Source organism: Pristis pectinata, chromosome 4 (assembly GCF_009764475.1).
Source record: "Pristis pectinata isolate sPriPec2 chromosome 4, sPriPec2.1.pri, whole genome shotgun sequence".
Lineage (NCBI taxonomy): Eukaryota > Metazoa > Chordata > Chondrichthyes > Rhinopristiformes > Pristidae > Pristis > Pristis pectinata.
The window spans coordinates 69,251,922-69,273,064 of record NC_067408.1 but is presented as its reverse complement, the minus strand read 5'-3'; the positions used below and the strand labels follow the sequence as shown (position 1 = coordinate 69,273,064).

General features: G+C 38.6%; 1 protein-coding gene across 2 annotated transcripts in view; it reads right to left on the bottom strand.

Annotated features, from left to right (window-relative positions):
- Nucleotides 1-21,143, bottom strand: part of scml2 (Scm polycomb group protein like 2) — a 120,612-nt gene that overhangs the window by 95,599 nt on the left and 3,870 nt on the right. The window contains exon 1 of one of the 2 annotated variants that reach the window (XM_052014739.1): nucleotides 3,457-3,472. The exons of the other annotated variant lie outside the window; for it this stretch is intronic. The gene's annotated coding sequence lies outside the window, so the exon portion shown is untranslated. Of the gene's footprint in view, nucleotides 1-3,456; nucleotides 3,473-21,143 lie in introns of those variants that run through there. 2 annotated transcript variants of the gene reach the window in all.

Sequence of the window (21,143 nt, the reverse complement as noted above, 5' to 3'; positions counted from 1 at the left end):
AAGTTGAAATTTTCACCATATTGCACTTTCAGGAAATAGAACAAACCTGTATTTTACAAACAAAGTGCTGGAAGCATTCAGCAGATCACGATAAGAGAAATAAAGTCATTAGATCGAATATTATTCATTGGGAGTCTTTGCCTTCGGCCTGAAACATCAACCGTTTCTTTTTCTACAGATGCTGCCTGAGCTACTGTTTCTCAAACATTTTCTGATTTTAATTTCAGAATTCCAGTATCTGCAGTATTTTCATGTATTTTACAAATATTCTTCAATCACTTCAATATGGTGCAGTACTTATCTATTGTTGTAAATATTTTCAGTAGATGAAATCAATTACAAACACAGAACTATTATGCAATTGGAACTATTTTATTTAACCAGCTCAGAATTGCTATTACTGTATGGAAAAGGAACATCACCTTCAGCTCAAGAAGTCAGTCAAGAAAAATTCTAATAGACTTTTAATAAAGGAGACCATAATACAAATAAGTGTGTGTGCATATTTTAAATAGACCCAGGGGATCTTACAAAAACAATGTGTTTTTGATTATTTCATATTTTTAGCACCTGCTATAATTTGCTTAAGGTATAATTCAGCTCAGATGAGAAGATTCCTCTCTGTTAACCAAAGTAAAACTCAGTTAAAATGGAGCAAGTCAGAGAGATACACACTATCCTGTAAATAAACTTCAGAAGTGGTGCTGTATTCAATATTTCTCTAATGATATGAGGCAAACTGGAAACATCTTGCGCCATTGGATGCAATTCTTTTCTCAGGGTTCTTGTGGAATACTTAACCATCAAGATAAACCTTTTCTCACATTTGCCTCAAGACTGTTGTTGAGCACAAAACAAATAATATACCCTTGTATCAAATGTAACAGAAGTTGGCCCCAGTGAACTATTTAATTTGGCCAATCTTAAACAAAGCCTGGCACCTCCAAGTAATCATGCATGAAACCACAAGTGATATTCATTTATAGCAACATCAATACTGATCTAAAGCAGAGGTTTTCCAATGATTCCAAACAACTAAGTTTCATTTAACAAATTTGGGTCAGCCATATTTTAGCTTCTTCATAACATGGCAGCTTTTACTAGAGATTTTTTTTTCCCTGAACAAATTAATTACTGGTCTATTACACAATGTGTTTTATTTATTACTAACTGTATTCAAAACAATAACAAATTGCTACTTTTGAAAAGTAAAATTTCCTTACATGAGGTGTGGGCACTTTGGCAGGCAAAAAAAAACTACAAGTCCAAGAATCTGGCATGCTCAGCTCCCTGTGGACAATATTCTTTTTTTCCCTATGTTATATTGCACAGTAAATTTCCCAGTAAACCATCTAAGTTGAACTGGAGTGCGGGAAGCAGGGCCCCAGCAAGTGGAGGGAACATGGCAAACATCACCTTGTGAACCAGATGCCAAACAATCAGGATTTCCAAATAGTTGGACAGCAGATTATTGGTGCTTTACTGTATGAGAAATTTTCAAATCACATGTTGATATTCCAATCACTAGTTAGCAAATCAAGAGACAATGTCCTTAAGAGATCCCAAATGTGTTAAGGAAATGTGTGCTGAGAAAATTCGTATTACATCGTCCATTCTAAGTTATCTAATGAAATATAACAAACAGACCACTTCTCAAGGGTACCCATTATAAAGGCTCTAAAAATTTTGTGTTGACCTTGAATTTACAGGGGTCAAGTTCAAATCACAATTTGAGAGGTGTCAGAAATTGGAAGTTGTGATGGAGGTATGCAAAAATTTATGCTTATTCATGTTTGAGGATCACTGCAGTCTCTTTCACAATAAATCTTGCAGCAAACTTTAAAATTCACACCCAACAAGCCTTGAAGAGCTCATTGAAAGTATACAGTGTCTCAAGCATGTAATCTTGTTGCAGGGGTACTTTGACCCAACTTCAGAGTTAAGAACTTTCAAACAAATTGGCCCTAATTCAGGAATTTCCAAATAATTCATGACTTCTGAAGAGGTTGCCAACCGAAGGCCAGATTTAGCCTCTCATTACCTGGGACATCTGAATGCTCCCCCTTTACCATAGGGACTGTTGGATGGGAACTGCATGGAGTGTTATGAAACATAATGAAGTATTCGGGCTAAAGACCATAAGCCAAGAAATTGCATTTTTAGGAAAATCTTCAAAGGTTATAGCCATGTAAGGATTTGAAATAAAGGACAACTTTTAAAACTTGGGCATTGCTTTACCAGGTCAAAGACATCAGCAAGCACAGGAGATGTGGTCCAACCCAAGATGCAGAAGAGTAAAGTTTCAGATGACATCAAATTTTGGGAAGATTTAGTATAGAGGAGACTGGCCAGGGATGTTTTGCAATTGTCAAGTATAGGAGATAACTGAGGCATGAATGAAGGTTTTAGTTGATGAAATGAAGCAGGAATAGAGTCATGCAATGCAGCTAAGTCCAGGTGATTTCAGCAATGACATAGAACTTTGATTAAAAATGGCACTTAATTTGTGAATGCTTTTCACTTTCAGACATAACTCAGGGAGAAGGATTGGAAGAAGCACCAGAGGAAGGACTTTGAGATTCAATTTACAATAGCAGTTGGAGAAAATTTCTGTTTGTACTGTGCTGTGTGTTGGATGGTGTGACAACTTAGAAACAGCGGTGGGATCAGGACAGATGATGGTGAGCTAGACCTGAATATCAGTGTACATACTCTACCTTCAGACAATGTTGACAAGCAGCAGCATAAAGGCCATCAACAACAAATGGCAAGGCTAGTGCCCACAGGTGGAATACAAAAATGCCACTGAAGGTAACTCCTTAGCTGCACCTGGAAAGATAAGATTGGAAGCAGGCAATTGCAGTATGTTCAACAGTTGGGAATGGACAACAGTTGAGAAATATGTGACTACTACTGGTCAACCATATCAGAGGCTGCAGACAGGTCAGAAACACTGCTAAGGTATAGATTACCTTTGTCACATTGTTCCAAATCCTGTAGGCCCAGGCCCACCTGCCATACTCTGCCCATGCCCGTACTTAACTGCTCCAAATGCCAAGAGCCTATCTCGCTAGGCCAAAGTGTCCATGACTAGTAATGTGCATAAGCAGTGAAAGTGTCTTCCGTGACCTGCATGAGAAAGCTCCATCCTTAAAACTTTTAAAACCATTAAAGTCCCAACTTTATCAGCTGTCAGAAATGAGGGTCATTGAATATTTTTAAGAAGTCTCACATCAGACACATTCAAAACCTAGTGAACGAATGAGATAGATCTTCTGCTGTCTGCATTTTCTGGTCCTCTGCACTATGAACAACTGTTTTTCTTCCAGGATAGTCCTGGCACAATCTTCCACTAGAAAGCCAGCTCCCAGTGTATCAGTTCTCTTGGTACAAGCAATCAGGTGTACTGACAAGAAAAATATTGACAATGGTGAGCTCTGTGCCCAGGCTTATTACCTGTTACACCTGCAAGTTAAATTCAATGCCTGATCATGTCTTTGACATTCAAGTATTCAGAAATCACTTAGAACCTAAAAGTTAAAAAGATTAATAGTTAAGCAAATCAGACACACACACACACACACACACAAACGTGCTTAAAAAAACAATGAAAGCATTTAAACAAACTTCACTGAAGCAAACAAGTATATTACTTATCTCCCATCCAGCAGATCTCTCATATTTGATTGAACTTGGTGTAGATTCAGCAGGTGGATTTCTCAGCCTGAGAGCTGGGAAATTTGCAGGTTTATGTTACCATATATGACTTCATGAGAAACCCAACTACACAGATCAAAGACCCTATGGCCGATATTCTACTAAGGACAGATCTTCACTATGGTACTCACTGAGAAATTGCCCATTTACAGCCATATCCCCCAGCTGATCCAATGCAGATTTCTGTGGAAGATTTACTCCAATAAAATGAGATGAAAAGTAAATTTTAGTTAAAATACATCTAATTAACACATAATTAGAAACATTAAACTGAATTGAAATTAAAAGCACAATTTTCCTTCTTCCATGAAAATCCAAAAACCCTGAAGATGCTAGAAATCTGAAAAAAAAACAACAAAATGCTGGAAGAACTCAGCAAATTAGGCAGCATCTATGGAAAGAGAAACAGTCAATGTTTTGGGTCTGTGACTCTTCATCAGAACTGGGAAAGACAGATGCATGTAGGTTTTCAATGGGAGGGAAAATAAGAGAAGGATTTGTGGAACAAAGTGAATATCTGTGATTGGATGAATCAAAATGGCTGAATGGCGATAGTTATCAAAACATTAAGTTGCTTGGCCTATGCACCGATCCTCCCCAGGTCCCGAGAACCTCTCATAACCTGAACAGTTCGTAAGTTGGAAATACAGCGGTGATTAGAGTTCCCATATGGCAGAAGATGCCTGCAGAGATGGGTTATCCTCTAGGAACATATAGTCTGGAGAAGTACTTTTAATCTCATTTTGCCATTCTTAATAACAAAGTCAATAGTAACAAATTTAGCCTGAGCCTATATTGGTCTAATAATTTCTTTTAAAAAAAGGTTTTACTATAAATAGAACATTACTGCTGGCCTGGATGGCGTCTCTCTCAATAGGATCCACAAATTGGACATCACCACGTTAACTAGAATGTATTCTTCTCGGGTTCAATTTGGCAAAATTCCAGCTAGTCTCAAGAACAATTGCCTGCAACCAGCAAATCCATCCCGCTGGTCTCCCAAATGCTCATTCATATGTAGGGGTTGACGTAAGTTGGGTGTTTATCTGCTGAGGAGGAACTCTAATGAAAAGATGGTGGGATTTACCCAGCAGGTTAGACTTACGTAGGATTAGTCAGAGGAATGTAGCACAGAAACAGGCCCTTCTGCCCAACTCATCCATTCCTAATCATGTCATCTGCATTCTCATCCAAATCATTAATATAAATGACAAACAGTGAACCCAGCACTGATCCCCACAGCATACCACTGGTCACAGGCCTCTAGTCTGAAAAACAACCCTCCACCATAACAGTCTATCTCCTACCATCAAGCCAATTTTGTATCCAATTGGCTAGCTCACTCTGGATCCCATGTGATCTAACTTTCCAGACAAGTCTACCATGTGGTTCCTTGTCAAAGGCCTTGCTGAAGTCCATGTAGACAATGTTTACTGCTCTTCCCTCGTCTTCTTGATCAGCTCTTCAAAAAATGCAACTCAAATTCAAACAAAAAGCAAAATGGAAAATGCTGGAAAAACTAAGTCAGGCAGCTACTGTGGAAAGAGAAACCGTTAATGTTTCAGATGAGGGACCTTCCCACAAGCCTTAATTCCCATTCAACTCAATGATGGTTCAGATCCTGCATGTCTGATCTAGCACGGGATGTGAAAGGTGATTTCCTGGCATGAATGCTCAGGAATCTGAGCAAGTTGGAACTCTACTGTTGTACATCAGCAGTCATTCAACAAATCTGAGCCTTCCACATAGTGACAAGTATGTGAAGCCCTAGACTTACTGCCACTTTACTAGCTATATACCAGTAGTTCAATTTGGAAACATGGGCATTTGCCAGGAAAATCTAACTGAAATTTACATTGTCATTAATGAATTTCACAAGCCATTTCTGTAAAGTGGTATAAAAAACGTGATTTGACAGATTCAAACAAAGAGTTCCACAAAAGACATGCATAAATTTTGGGGGGATTCAAATGTGTTCAAGGACTTTCAAGATGAAAGTGAGTTTGGAAATGGAACGATTGTGTAACAAATGCAATACATTGTCAATTCCATAACTAGAACTATAGCAATTCTCTTGGTGGCACTATATGGAGTAGGTCGCATCTTGGCACTGCTCCACTGCCTTTTTAATTTTTTTCCACCACCCTTTTACTACCTACGTTAAAGTATTAATAATACTTTTATATGCTTGGACTTTGATCTTTAACTGCTGGAAATGACTACCAGAGGCCAAAAAGCAGCAGCTGAAAGCAAGGGGTCTGGTGAATCTCAACTCACTTTGGAAGCTATATCCAAACTCCTGGATGAAAAATTCGATCAAAGATTTTCCACTTTGGATGTGTTGTTAAGGGAGACTGAAGGCAGATTAACAGCACTTAAACAGGAAAATGTAAAGCAACAGAAACTAATTTCTGAACTGGATGAAGTTGGCAGACAGAGGGATCGTAGATTGGACTTGGAAAAGAAATTAACTTCGACCACTCAAGCACTTGAACAGTACAGACAGAAGATTAGTGACTTAGAAAGTCGAAGTTGGAGAAAAAACCTGCTGATGATTGGTCTCGGTGAAAACATTGAAACTGGTAATCCTATTGAACTCTTTTCCAAATTTTTGATGGATGTGTTTGGCTCTTAAGTTTTTTCTGCCCGCCCTATACTCGACTGTGCTCATTGAGCTTTAAGACCCAAACCTCCCGAAGAGCAAAAACCACAACCAGTAATATTGCGATTCCACTACGTGAATACTAAAGAGCATTTAATTCAAATTGCTCGTCGTAAAGGATTTATCCAATACAAAGATCTTAAGTTTCATCTGGTTGAAGATTACAGTCCAGAAATTACGAGAGAGAAGTTGCTTTTTAAACCGATCATATCCCAGCTCTATCAAAGGAAATTTCAACCTGCACTGCTATTTCCAGCTCGCTTAAGGGTTGTTCTCCCTGACAAATCACCTAAATGGTTTAGATCCGTGGACGAAGCTGAGAAGTTTCTTGACAATCAACTTTCGACTTGAGATGGCCAATAAATGTACTATTCTTTTATTTTTTTATATCTATTTGGTCTACAAGTCAATAACTAGTTCATGGATCTGAACATTTTAAGTCTGGAGGTTTTTTGCCCTTTGTTAACACTATCGTGTCTGGCTCTGGAATATGGATATTTATCATGCTTCTATATTATAATTCTTTTTTTCCTTTTATTATTTTACTTTATTATTTTTAATTGTTTATTTTTGAAATAATTAAGAATCTGATTTGGTGACTTTTTTTTCTTTGAAATATTAGTAAGACTATTTTTCAAACTGTCACCTTTCAGAATTTCTAACTGTGTAGAATTTTCCAGTAAGTTGTTTTTTCTCTATATGTTTATATGCCTGGAACGTTTTTGGCACTTTTATCTCAATGTTTTGACTAATGGTGGTGTTTTGCATTCCTTTTAATTTGGAGATTTGCCATCAAGAGAGATGGGGTTAAGGGAATTTGTAGTTAGCTTTCTGGCTGCCTATTGGCCAATTTTCGGGCTTTTGTGGGTGGGGGGGTGGGGGTATTCTTAGTTTAGTTTTTTCTTTCTGAGCTGATCTAAAACTACAAACATGTCTGAATTGTCGTAACATCCGGCTCCCCTTTGAACTTTTTTCCCTCTTCCTGATCAATGAGTCTCCTGTGCAGCAAGGTTAACCCTTTAAATACCATATGTTTTATTCAAGTAAAATGGATAATATTATTAACTTTGTTTCATGGAATACGAATGGCTTAAATCATCCGATTAAACAGAAGAAGATTTTTAAAGTTTCCCCTAGATTGAACGCTCAGATTATTTTTGCTCAGGAGACTCATATTAGGAAGGAGAATAATCAGTGTTTAAGGTTTTGGAAAGGTCAACAATTCCACTCTAATTCACAAGCTAAGGTGAAAGGAGTTTCTATTTTTATAGACTTCTCGATTTCATTTGTTCATTACAAAACAATTTCAGACCTGAACGGTAGATTTTTTATTAATTACTGGTTTACTTCATAACAAAAAAGTTGTTATGGTTAATGTTTTATGCACCTAATACCGACTATCCTGAGTTCGTTAAACATTTATTTGCATCTCTTCCTAATTTAAACGAATGTACGTTGACTATGGGTGGAGATTTCAACTGTTGTTTGAACCCTTCAATGGACAGGTCTGCGTCTAATCAGGTACTTCCAAACAAATCCGCTATCTTTATCAATTCCTTTTTAGTTGATTCCGGAGTTTTAGACCCCAACGATAGAGTTTTCATTCTTTTCTCATGTTTATCACAGTTACTCTAGAATTGATTATTTCTTTATCGACTCTCGATTAGCTCCATCTGTTATTGACTACAAGTATGATGCAATTGCCGTTTCCGATCATGCGCCCTTGAAACTATCAAGTTAGCTGACGTAATTTCTGGTGCCAGGCAATGGCAGTTCAATTCTTCTCTGCTTCAGGATTTAAACTTTGTTAATTTTATTAAAGAACAGATTGCCCTTTTCTTTTCAACTAACTCTATGGAAGAAATTTCCAGTGGGATATTATGGGATACCTTTAAAGCTTATATCCATGGTCAAATTATTTCATACTCTGCTGGACTGAAATAAACTAATAATGAAATACGTATATTGGTTGATTAAAGAAATTGATAAAAAATACTCTATTGCTCCTAATTTTAAGCTTTATAAAAAGAGAATTGACTTCAATTGCAACACAGTTTGTTATTAACATCCCCAATTGAAAATCAATTACTCAAAACTAAGAGTCAGTTTTATATACATGGTGATAAATCTGGTAAATTATTGGCCAACCAACTAAAAGCTGCTTTGGCTAAACGTCAGATTATTAAAGTTCGTAAATGAGATGGAAATTTGACGGTTGACCATGATCAAATTAATAAACCTTTTCAAGAATTTTATACTTCTTTATATCAATAAGAATTTCCTGAGGATTCCACCTTAATGCACGAATTTTTAAGGAAATTGAATATTCCAAAATTACCACTTAACAAACGTTTAACATTAGATGCACCTATTTTGGAGGAAGAAATAAAGAAAGCAATCTCTTCGATGAATTCTGGTAAAGCACCTGGTCTCCATGGGTATACAGTAGAACTTTTAAAATCTTTTTCTGATCTTCTTTTTCCTTGGTTATGTAAAATTTTTAAAGATGTCTTATCTGTAGGTAAACTACCACAATCCTTTTATGAAGCATCTATTTCTTTAATTTCTAAAAAAATGATAAAGATCCTACTGAATGTGAATCATACCGACCTATTTCCTTATTGAATGTGGACTCCAAAGTTTTTTCCAAAATATTGGCTACTAGACTGGAAAGCGTACTTCAACAAATTATTTCTGACGACTAGACAGGATTTATTAAAAATCAGTATTTGCATTTTAATATTCAGAGGCTAATGAATATTGCATATACCCCTTCATCTAAAATTCCAGAATGTGTTATTTCGCTTGATGCTGAAAAGGCGTTTGATAGAGTCGAATAGGAATATTTATCTAACATGCTTGAGAAATTTAAGTTTAGCCCAAATTTTATATCCGCGATTAAATTGATATATCATACACCTTTTGGCTTCTGTATTTACTAATAATCAGAGATCCCCCTTTTTCAGGCTTTTTTGAGGTACTAAACAGGGCTGCCCTTTAAGTCCTTTACTATTTGATATTGCCTTGGAACCCTTCGCAATTGCTCTTCGTGACTCTTCCAACATATCTGGCATTATTCGTGGAGATGGGACGCATAAGGTATCATTATATGCAGATGTCCTGTTACTTTATATCTCTAACCCTGGGAAATCCATCCCTGCAGTATTATCACTGCTCGCTCAGTTTAGTGGTTTTTCTGGCTATAAATTAAATCTTAAGAGTGAGCTTTTCCCATTAAATATGCAAGTTCCAATCTACAGGCAATCACCATTCAGATTAGTGGCTGATTATTTTACTTACTTGGGTGTTAAAATTAACAAGAAGCATAAGGACTTAATTAAAGTTAACTTTTTACCCTTAATTGATCATGTTAAACAATTGCTTACTAAATGGTCCCCATTGTCCCTATCACTGATTGGTCGAATCAATGCGGTTAGGATGACTATTTTACCTAAACTTTTGTATCTATTTCAGGCAGTTCCAATCTTTATTCCTAAATCCTTTTTTGATATTATTGATTCTAAAATTCTTTCATGTATATGGCAGAATAAAAACCCAAGGTTAAGTGAGAAATATTTACAGAAATTAAAAAAGGATGGCGGTATGGCTTTGCCTAACTTTAGATTTTACTATTGGGCAATTAATATTCAATATTTCATTTTTTTGGACACAAGATTTAGATGTAATTCAACGTCCACGATGGGTGAATCTCGAGCGTGAGTCAGTGCAAGGGTTTTCGTTGGCTTCTATTTTAGGGAACTCACTCCCCTTTGCACTTACTAAATTGAATAAACAAATGATTAATCCAATAACTAAGCACACAATACGAATATGGTTTCAATTTCGTAAATTTTTTGGATTGAATAAATTTATCTTAAGTCCTATTCAATTTTTTCTTTCAACCATCTAGAATTGATTTAGCTTTTTCTTTATGGAAAACGAAGGGAATAACATGTTTTCGTGATCAATTCGTTGATAACTGTTTCTTGTCTTTTAAACAGTTGTCTAATACAATTTGCCTAGATCACATTTTTTTTAGACATTTACAGATTAGAAACTTTTTAAATGTTACTTTACCTACTTTTCCGATACCACATCAAATTGAAATTACAGAAAAAATTTTAGGTTTTAACCCTTATCAGAAGGGCTTGATAGCAATAATTTATGATCTGATTATGAAAATACATCTAGGGATATCTGATAAAATTAAGCATGAATGGGAAAGAGAACTTCAAGGTATTGGGTGGGAAGTTCAACGGTGATGTCAGAGGGAGGTTCTTCACCCAGAGAGTGGTTGGTGCCTGGGGTGGTGGTGGAGGCTGATATATTGGACAAGTTCAAGAGATTGTTCGATAAGCATATGGAGGAATTTAAGTTAGAGGGATATGTGGGAGGAAGGGGTTAGATAGTCTTAGGTGTGGTTTGAAGAGCAGCACAACATGGTGGGCCAAAGGGCCTGTATTGTGCCGTATTGTTCTATGGTTCAGATATTTTTACCTATAGAGACATGGAAGAAAATTCTCCAATTAGTTAATACCTCTTCAATGTGTGCTAGACACTCTTTGATACAGTTTAAGGCGGTTCATAGGACCCATATGTCTAAGGATAAGTTAGCTTGTTTTTATAACCATATAAATCCTATCTGTGACAAATGTAGTTCTGAGGTGGCTTCCCTGACACATGTTTTGGTCCTGCCCTCTTTTGGAAAAATATTGGAAAGACATTTTTAATATTATTTCAGTGATATTGAGTATTGATTTACAACCTCATCCTATTACTGCAATTTTTGGGTTACCAATGATGGATTCTGGCCATTTATCTGCTTCAGCTTGTCGTATGATTGCATTTGTTACATTAATAGCCAGGAGATCCATTCTATTTAAATGAAAAGATCCTAAACTTCCTACTACATTCCAATGGTTTTCTCAAACTATGTTTAAACTTAGAAAAAATTAGGAGTGGTACTATTGATCCTTCGTTTAAATTTGAAGAAACTTGGAGCCCATTTATTCAGCATTTTCATATGATGTAAGTTGACCTTTTCTGAATCCTTTTCGATAACTTTCTATTCAAATATAGAGGAGCGGAGTTAATGACATAATAATGCTTTTAACCGAAGAAATACGACAGCCCAGCTTTTGCTTAGTTCTTGGTTAGTTTTTGTTTATTATTACTTTTTTTTTGTTTTGTTACTGTTTTAAATTTTGTTTTTTTTCCCCCCCATATAATCAAATTTCTTTTTAAACCTTTCTCATGTTTAATTATCAAGAGATTGGGAGGTTCAGGTTATATATCTTACTCTTTGTGTCTGTATATGTTAACTGTTATTATTGTAATCCTGATCTCTTTGTATCATGTGTATAATTACTATTATGTTCATTAATTTGAAATTTAATAAAAAGATTGAAAAAGGAAAAAAAAACTATAGCAACTTTCCTCAAAACAATGAATCATAGCAAACAATGTTTCAAAAACCAGATTCTGTGGATTTCACAAAACAAAGGAAATTTACCAGTTCAAGAAAATCTGCAGTTTGATGAATATTTTGAGTATCATCTCGTGTGGCTTATTGGACAGCCTCTGATACATTTGCTGCAAATGGAAGCAGTGGGCTGAAGTGGTGCAAAATTTGCTGACCTTTACTCTCTCTAGCTCTCAGACAAGCTTTATCTTGCCTATTGCAATACCCTCCTAAATTGTTAACCTTTGGAGACCCCAATAATCACTGTGCATCTCCTTGTTGTCTGCATCAAGGTTCACCATATTCATATCTCACTTACTGTTTTAGGTATCCCACAATTTACAATCATTCAAGATATAAATTTATCTTGTAATACCAATGACTGTTTAGAATAGCTGTCCTCTAGTTACAAAACCTTGCTTGCCATAAAAAAGACCATCTCAACCATAATTCAATTTTGACTTTGTTAATGTCATTATGCTTTATTACTGAGATTCAGATTTTATTCTGTGTATCCTTCAAGATGGTTTCAAAGCGTACCAGTGGTTCTGAGGTTTACAAGCTCCAAAAAAAAGTACTAAGCTGGATGCAATTAATAGAAGTGAAAAAGGTGGGCATCTGGTGGATGTCAGCTCTTATTTAAATCTTGCAACAATTTGTAACAATGTTGACAAAAATGCTTGTGTTATCCAGGAAGGACATCATGCACTACAAAGGGCAAAGATATTGTAATGGAAAGAATGGGAAGTTGGTTCAGCTTGTGGTTGAAAGATCAGAATGGCATATGCCTGAATTGATAATGATCCACGTAAAAGCCAAGATCATTATGTTAAAAAATTTGGAAGAATGTAAGGAGGGTGACTGAGCCTCAAAGTGCCAGCATATTGTAATTATGATTGCATCTGTGCGCTGGGCTCAGGACAGGTCATCTGATATGTTCACAACCAGGAATTTAAAGCTGCTGACCCTCTCCACCGCTGATCCCCTAATATAGACTTGTGCATGTTTGCCCTCTTTCCCCTTCCTGGTCAGTTCTTTAGTCTTACTGACACTGAATGAGAGGTTACTGTTACAGCACCACTCAACCAAGTATGTCATCTCACTCCTGTACGCTGACACATCACCACTTACAATTCGTCCAACAACAGTGGTGTTGTTGGTGAATTTGCATATGGCATTGGAACTGTGCTTAGCCACACACTCGTGTGTATACGGAGTAGAGCAGGGGGCTAAGCACGCAGCCTTGAGATGCACTTGTGTTGCTAGTCAAGGAGATGTTGTTATCAATCCTCACTGATTGAGATCTGCCGATGAGGAAATCGAGAACCTAGTTATAGAGGGAGGTACAGAGACCCAGGTCTTGAAGCTTGATGATAAGTTTGCATGAGATAATTGTGTTGAATGCCAAGCTGTGGTCAATGAACAGTAGCCTGACATACGTGTTCCTGTTGTCCAGATGGTCCAGAGCAAAGTGAAGAGCCAGAGGAATCACATCTGCTGTTGACCTGTTGTGATGGTAGGCAAATTGAAGTGGATCCAGGACATCTGAGGCAGGAGTTGATTCATGCCAAAACCAACCTCTCAAAGCACTTCATCAAGGCAGGTCACAGTGCACCTCTTAGGCACTGGTACAATTGATGTCTCTTTGAAGCAGGTGGGAACCTCAGATTATGAGAGGTTGAATATGTCTGCAATACTCAAGCCAGTTGGCCCGCATAGATCTTTAGTACTTGGCCAAGTATACGGTTTAGACCAGACACCTTTCATGGGTTCAACCTCTTGAAGGATGCCCAGACATCAGCCTCAGAGACTGAGATTGCAGGGTCATCCGGCAATGTGGGGGCTTGTGTGGATGTGTCATAGTGCACCCCATAAAAGTGTGTATAAAAAGGCATTGAACTCATCCTGGAATGATGGGTTGTTGCCACTTATGCTAATCGATCTCACCTTGTAAGTAGTAATATTGTGCAGGCTCTGCCACAGCTGCCAAGCATCTGTCTGTGATTCCAGGTTAGTCTGAAATTGTCACTTTGCACTTGCAATTCTGGAAATCATACCTGGACTTCTTATATGACTCTGGGTTGCCAGCCCTAAATGCTACTGATCTAACCCTCAGCAGATTGCCAATCTCCTGGTTCATCCAGGGCTTCTGGTTGGGGAAGACCCAGAATGTTTTTGTGGGTATACACTCGTCCATGCATGTCCTTATGAGGTTGGTGTCGATTGTGGCATACTCGTTTAGGTCTGCTGAGGAATCCTTGAACATGGCCCAGTCCACTGACTTGAAGCAATCCCGAATTTGTTCCTCTGCCTCTCCCGTCCAGCTCTTCATAGTCCTCTTCATAAGTGCCACACTCTTCAGTCTGTACAGCAGCAGAAGCAGCACAGCCAGGTGTTCAGATTTACCAAAATGCAGGTGAGGGATGGACCAACATGACAAGGGTCAGAAATTTATGCAGAGCATAGCACTGAATGACAGAAATTGCTGTGGTTTGCTGCAAGGAGCTTTATGACATGAGAAAGGAAGATAGCAGCCTAGATTTCCACCAACACTTTCTTTGTACATCAGCCATTCAGAAACAATCACACAAAAAAAATCCCTGCCATCAACACTGCAAACTTCTTCAAGCCTATATTCAATGCAACTACCACCATCTAAACATTGACAACTCTGCTTCTAACATCCCCAACCACTACCACCACTTACAAAATTACAAATATACAAATTAGAAGTTGGAGTATACAAACTCAGCACAGAGCCTCCTCTGACATTCAATAAGTTCATATGTGATCTGACTGCAACCACAACTCTGCACCCGTCTCTAAGCAGAAACCTTTCACTCGCTTGTTTTTCAAGTAGCTACCCATCTCAGCCTCACTAATAGTACTTAAAGGACTCTGCTTCCACTGCACTTTGGGGAGTTCCAAATAAATTCGCTTCGTATTTTGTCACGATTGATGGTGAGCTCATTCACACCATCCAGTTTATTCCAGCTCTCAGAGTAATCTCATTTCCCCAATTTATTTCCATCTGACCTATTCTCCCTCAAATGCCTATCAACTCCCCCCTTATTCTCCTGCCACCCACTTACACCATGGGCAATTGACTGTAGCCAATTAACCTACCAAGCAGCATATGTTTATAATGTAGGAGGAAATCTAAGCACTTGGAGGAAACACAGGAGATTACAGGGGAATCATGCAGACTCTACAAAGAACAGAACCTGGAGGGTTCCTGGAGCTATAAAGCAGCAGCAGTTCCAAAAATGCTACTGTGCACCCATCTCAGTCTTAAAATGGTAAGCCCTCAGTTTGAGACAGTGACCCCCTCCCACAAGAGGATGCTCCACTCTGTCAAAACCCCTCAGACTTACTGTTGCACTTGGTGCATAATATGTTTTTATTATCTTAATTTAAGATACAATTCTTAATAACATTTTATATCAGATACATTTGTTGAAGTAATTTTGAGTAATTTTAGTTTTTTTTGACAGATCTTAAGCTCTGAATTGCAAGAGAAATTTCTTCATTCAGAGGGTGGTAAACCTTGGAAACTGTGGAGGCCAAATTATTGTGCTCATTCAAAAACAGATCTATAGGTTTCTGGACATTAAGGAACTCAAAGATTATGGGAAAGTGTTTGAAAACAGCACTGAGGTAGAAAGTCAGTCATGACTCAAGGAATGACAGAGCAGGTTGAAAAGGCCTGGTGGTCTATCCCTGCTATTCATGTTCTTAATGATGAACTTGGGTGGAATGGCATCACGACTTTAAGCTCTACCCATAGCAAGTCGATGGTTTTACTAAGCTCCACCCTGATATCATTACCTTGCTCTTTCCTGATAAGACTCCCTATGATGCCAATATTTGTCCTGAGTCGAATACGAGAGAGTCCAATCCACCAATTACAATCATCTCTTCCTTTGTTTTCAATGGACCTCATTTCATTGCTGTTGAGCCCATTTCCTTCTTGGTACCATTATACATATGCCTAGCATTCTGTGTCAGAGGATAATGGGACAAAAGAACTGTATCCCTTGTCATTGCTAAATCCAAAATGCAAAAGACTGCTGCAAACAAGACTGGTCCACTGCCTAGATGATTTTGGACTTTACTCCAAGCTGCTCTTAATGCATTCAGATTCTTTTTATTAATGTCTCCTTTGAAGTTGATGAGGGCAGATTGCTTGGCTTCAAAAACAAGTATCATTACAATGAATATTTATCCATAACGAGCAACAGTTTTTGCTCTTCTTCTGCATGACTTAAAAGCTTGGTATTTTATATGGTGCCAGCCAGAATTATACTTGAATTCAATTTTGCATTTAGCGTGGGAATAGTGAAAAGCACTCATCAACAGAATCCAAGAATGGTAGATTCTTAGACAGTTTAGTTGACATTGACATGGGGACAGCTTTTCTCCTTTGAACAGAAAAGCTTCAGGGATACATCCTGTTTTAAATACACAACATGTGATCTGTCAATGACAGCACTGTGAAGGCTGTGTGTTAAGGATACTGTTAGAAGAGATGTCTACTTGTGTCCAGATGCAGCTGTCACTTATGTCCGACCGTCAATATCTCTTGGACACCCATTGCTTAGTTTGTTCAAAAAAAGTATGTTACTCATTGGTCATGACAACAGTATAGCTAAAGTCTCTGTCTACTTCCATTTACACTTCCCTTGCTGTGACATCCAAAGTGGGCCTGCCTCTTGCCTCACCTTCACTTTTCTACTTAAGTCTCACAGTTGGTTGAAGTACTCTGTCTTTGAGGTTTCATTGATGGCAGTGTCAAGCCCATCAATGAAATAATATTTTGTCCATGAAACAATATTGGGAGCATGGACAATCAGGAGAGGCAGATAAAAAAAACATTGAGTCATTTATTGGGGGTTCTATCATCAAGAAAATCCCTCACTGAAGTTTACACATTACTCACACATTTCACAAGATCACAAGACAAGGGAGCAGAAGCAGGCCATTCGGCCCATCGAGTCTGCTCCAAGGAAAAGGGAAAAAAAGATATGAGAAATGGGGAATGGGGGGGAAAGAGAAAAAAAACCTATTCTAATCCCAATTTCCGGCCTTATTCCCATATCCCTTGATACCCTGACTATTTAGATATCTATCTATCTCCTCCTTGAACGCCCCCACTGCTGTACGTGGCAAGGAGTTCCACAGATTCACCACCCTCTGGCTAAAGAAATTTCTCCTCATCTCTGTTTTGAAACTGTTCCCTCTAATTCTAAGATTGTGCCCTCTGGTCCTGGACTCACCCACCAAGGGAAACAGCCTAGCCACATCTACTCTGTCCTTTCCTATCAACATTTTAAATGTCTCTATGAGGTCCCCTCTCATTCTTCTGTACTCCAGTGAGTACAGTCCAAGAGCCAACAAATGCTCATCATACGTAAGCCCTTTCATTCCTGGAATCATCCTCATAAATCTCCTCTGAACCCTCTCCAACGTCAGCACATCCTTCCTAAGATGTGGGGCCCAAAACTGCGCACAGTATTCCAAATGAGGCCTCACTAGTGCCCCATAGAGCCTCATCAACACTTCCTTACTTTTATACACTATACCTCTTGAAATGAATGCCAACATAGCATTCGCTTTCTTTACCACCGATCCGACCTGGTGGTTAACCTTTAAGGTATCCTGCACGAGTACCCCCAAGTCCCTTTGTACTTCCGTACTTTGAATTTTCTCTCCTTCAAGATAATAATCTGCCCGCTTATTTCTGCTTCCAAAGTGTACAACTGCACATTTCCCTACATTGAATCTCATCTGCCATTTCCTTGCCCATTCTCCTAAACTGTCTAGGTCCCCCCCCCCCCCCCCCCCCCCCCCCCCCCCCCCCCCCCCCCCCCCCCCCCCCCCCACCCCACTCCTCTGCAACCTTCCTATCTCCTCAATACTCCCTACTCCTCCACCTATCTTGGTGTCATCCGCAAACTTAGCCACAAAACCATTTATTCCATCATCCAAATCGTTAACGTACAAGGTAAAAAGGAGCGGCCCCAACACCAACCCCTGCGGCACACCACTAGTAACCGGTAGCCAACCAGAACTAGATCCTTTTATTTCCACTCTTTGCTTCCTGCCAACCAGCCAATGCTCCACCCATTCTGTTATCCTACCTGTAATTCCATGACCTCTCATCTTATTAATCAGTCTCTTATGAGGCACCTTATCAAAGGCCTTTTGAAAGTCTAAATACACAACATCTACCGCTTCTCCCTTATCCACCCTACCTGAGATTTCTTCAAAAAACTCCAATAGGTTGGTCAGGCAGGATCTTCCCTTCACAAAACCATGTTGGCTAGGACCTATCTTGCCTTGCGCCTCTAGGTATTCCGTAACCCCATCCTTGAGGATAGATTCCAATAACTTTCCCACCACTTGACGTCAGACTAATAGGTCTGTAATTTCCTTTATGCTGCCTCCCTCCTTTCTTATACAGCAGAACTACATTTGCGACCCTCCAGTCCTCCGGAACCATGCCGGAATCTAACGATTCCTGGAAAATTATCACCAATGCCTCCGCTATCTCTAAAGCCACCTCCTTCAGAACCCGGGGATGCACCTCATCCGGTCCGGGAGACTTATCAGTCTTTAACCCATTTAGTTTTCCTAGCACCTTCTCCCTAGTAATCTTAATTGAACTCAGTTCCATTTCGTGAGACTCCTAACTGGCACATTGCTGATGTCCTCCATGGTGAAGACCAATGCAAAATATTCATTCAATTCCTCTGCCATCTCTCTATCGTCCATTATAATATCTCCTGCACCGTTATCAATTGGTCCTATATCAACCCGTGTCTCTCTTTTACTCCTTATGTATTTAAAAAAAACTCTTAGTATCCTTTCGAATGTTATCCGCCAACTTCCTTTCATAATTCATCTTTTCTTTCCTAATGACCTTCCTAGTTTCTCCCTGCAGGTTTTTAAAAGCTTCCCAGTCTTCTGTTTTTCCACTAATTTTTGCTTCTTTGTACACTGCCCCTTTTGCTTTTATTTTAGCCTTCACCTCTCTCATTATCCACATTTGTGCCTTTTTTCCATTCAAAACCTTCTTTTTTCTTGGAATATATCTATCCTGCATTTTCCCTATTTCCTGTAGAAATTCCTTCCATTTCTCCTCCGCCGTCCCTCCAGCTAGCTTACTCTTCCAATCAATTTGGGCCAACTCTTCTCTCATACCATTGTAATTTCCTTTGTTCCACGGAAATATCGATACACCAGTTATCAGTTTCTTCTTCTCAAACTTGAAACTGAACTCAATCATATTGTGATCACTGGTTCCCAGTGGTTCCTTTACCTTTAGTTCCCTAATCACCTCTGGTTCATTACACAGCACCCAATCCAACACAGCCGATCCCCTGGTGGGCTCATCAACAAGTTGCTCCAGAAAAACGTCCCTTAGACATTCCACAAACTCACTCTCCTGAGTTCTACCGCCTTGCTGGATTTCCCAGTCCACCTTCATGTTAAAATCCCCCAAATTATCTTCACATTGTCACTCTGGCATGCTTTTTCTATCTCAAACTGCAACTTATCATCCACTTCCTGACTGCTATTAGGGGGCCTATATATGACTGCTACTATTGTCCTTTTACCCTTGCTATTTCTTAGCTCCACCCATAAGGATTCCACCTCCTCTGACCCAATGTCCTTCCTTTCTATTGATTTTATATCGCTACTAACCATCATGGCCACACCTCCCCCTCTGCCTACCCGCCTATCCTTCCTATACACTGCGTACCCCTGGACATTCAGTTCCCAATCACATCCATCATGAAGCCACGACTCGGTGATTGCCACAATGTTGTATTTATTAACCTATAGTTGTGCCACTAGGTCATCTACTTTATTCCTAATGCTACGTGCATTTAAATATAGTACGTTTAGTCTGGTATCTGCTATTGATTTTGTTGTACTTCTATTGTTCAGCAGATTATCCTGACTTTTCACCTGTCTATCCTTCTTACCATCTTCACTACATACTATTTCCTCTGAACTCTTCCCCTACCAGATGAAAATATTAAATTACTTTCAATAATCCACTCTCAGCAAGTATTATATCTTGTAAGGAGGCTATGTCAATATTCAGCCCAATTTTCATGTCAATTACAACAGTCTTGCAGGTTCAGTCAACCACTGACGGGTCATGTGTCAGACCTCTGCATGTGATTCTAACATTCTAGCTTGCCAAAGAGTAGGCATCTTCTTCATATTTGCCTAGTTTGATCCACTTGTTGAATAAAAACTCAATTCTAAGCAGCAATTCTAGCAAGTGGACCATACTGGATCAGCACCTCCCAAGTCAGGAGCTGTCTGTCTTTAAGTGGAATGCAATGGTTCCTCCTAATGCCAGAGTCAGCCTATCAGATCAAGCCTGGACAGAACTTTTGGAGACCCTGGCTGACCAAATACCAGGTGTCCCCTCAACCTCCCTGATCAGGGAAAAAGTAATGCACATTAATAAACCAATTATACAATCAGCAATGCCACAAAATATCACTTACTTTTCATGCCACTACAAGTTCAAAACATTAGGTTTATGATCAAGCTTTATCCACAATAAATGCCTCACCATAACTGTTTTGCCCTGATATGTTGCATAAAAATATATTCATTAATGCTCGATAGAGCAATGAAAATGCCAATAATTACTCCAATGAATAGCCCATTTTGTTCATCCCAGAGGGTAGGAAAAAAAAACTCATTACAATCACCTACAAAATACAAGTATTATCTGGATGGTCAGTCTTATGATTACATCCTTATTCTTTATGTAATTAGGACAAAAATATGAATACAATAAATTTAACTTTTCCATCCACATAATAATGACAATTTACAGAATGCTTTAGCACCACCCATCTGTGCATCACTCGTCAGACATTCCTTTAAAGAACAGAAACATCACATGCTGAACATGTTGAAACATTTGTCGTAATGACATGTAACAAGTACCCAACATCAAAATAAAACAATGTGCCCAATTGTTATTTGAGAAAAATATATTTCTCCTTGAAACAAGTTTTCCAAAGACAATTGAAAAGGGACTATAGACATTGATTTGGGAAATACACGAACATGAATAAAGCTCTGGTAAAGGACATAAAACTGGAGGATTAAATGTCATTTTGAAGTTGCAAGACCGTTGCTAGCTGGGCCGCAACTCTTCACAACTCCTATCAATGACCTAGATGAAGAGAGAACGTGTAATGCATCAAAGTTCACTGATGATATAGGGTACATTGGGAAAATAAACTGAGGAGAATGCAAAAGAACTGC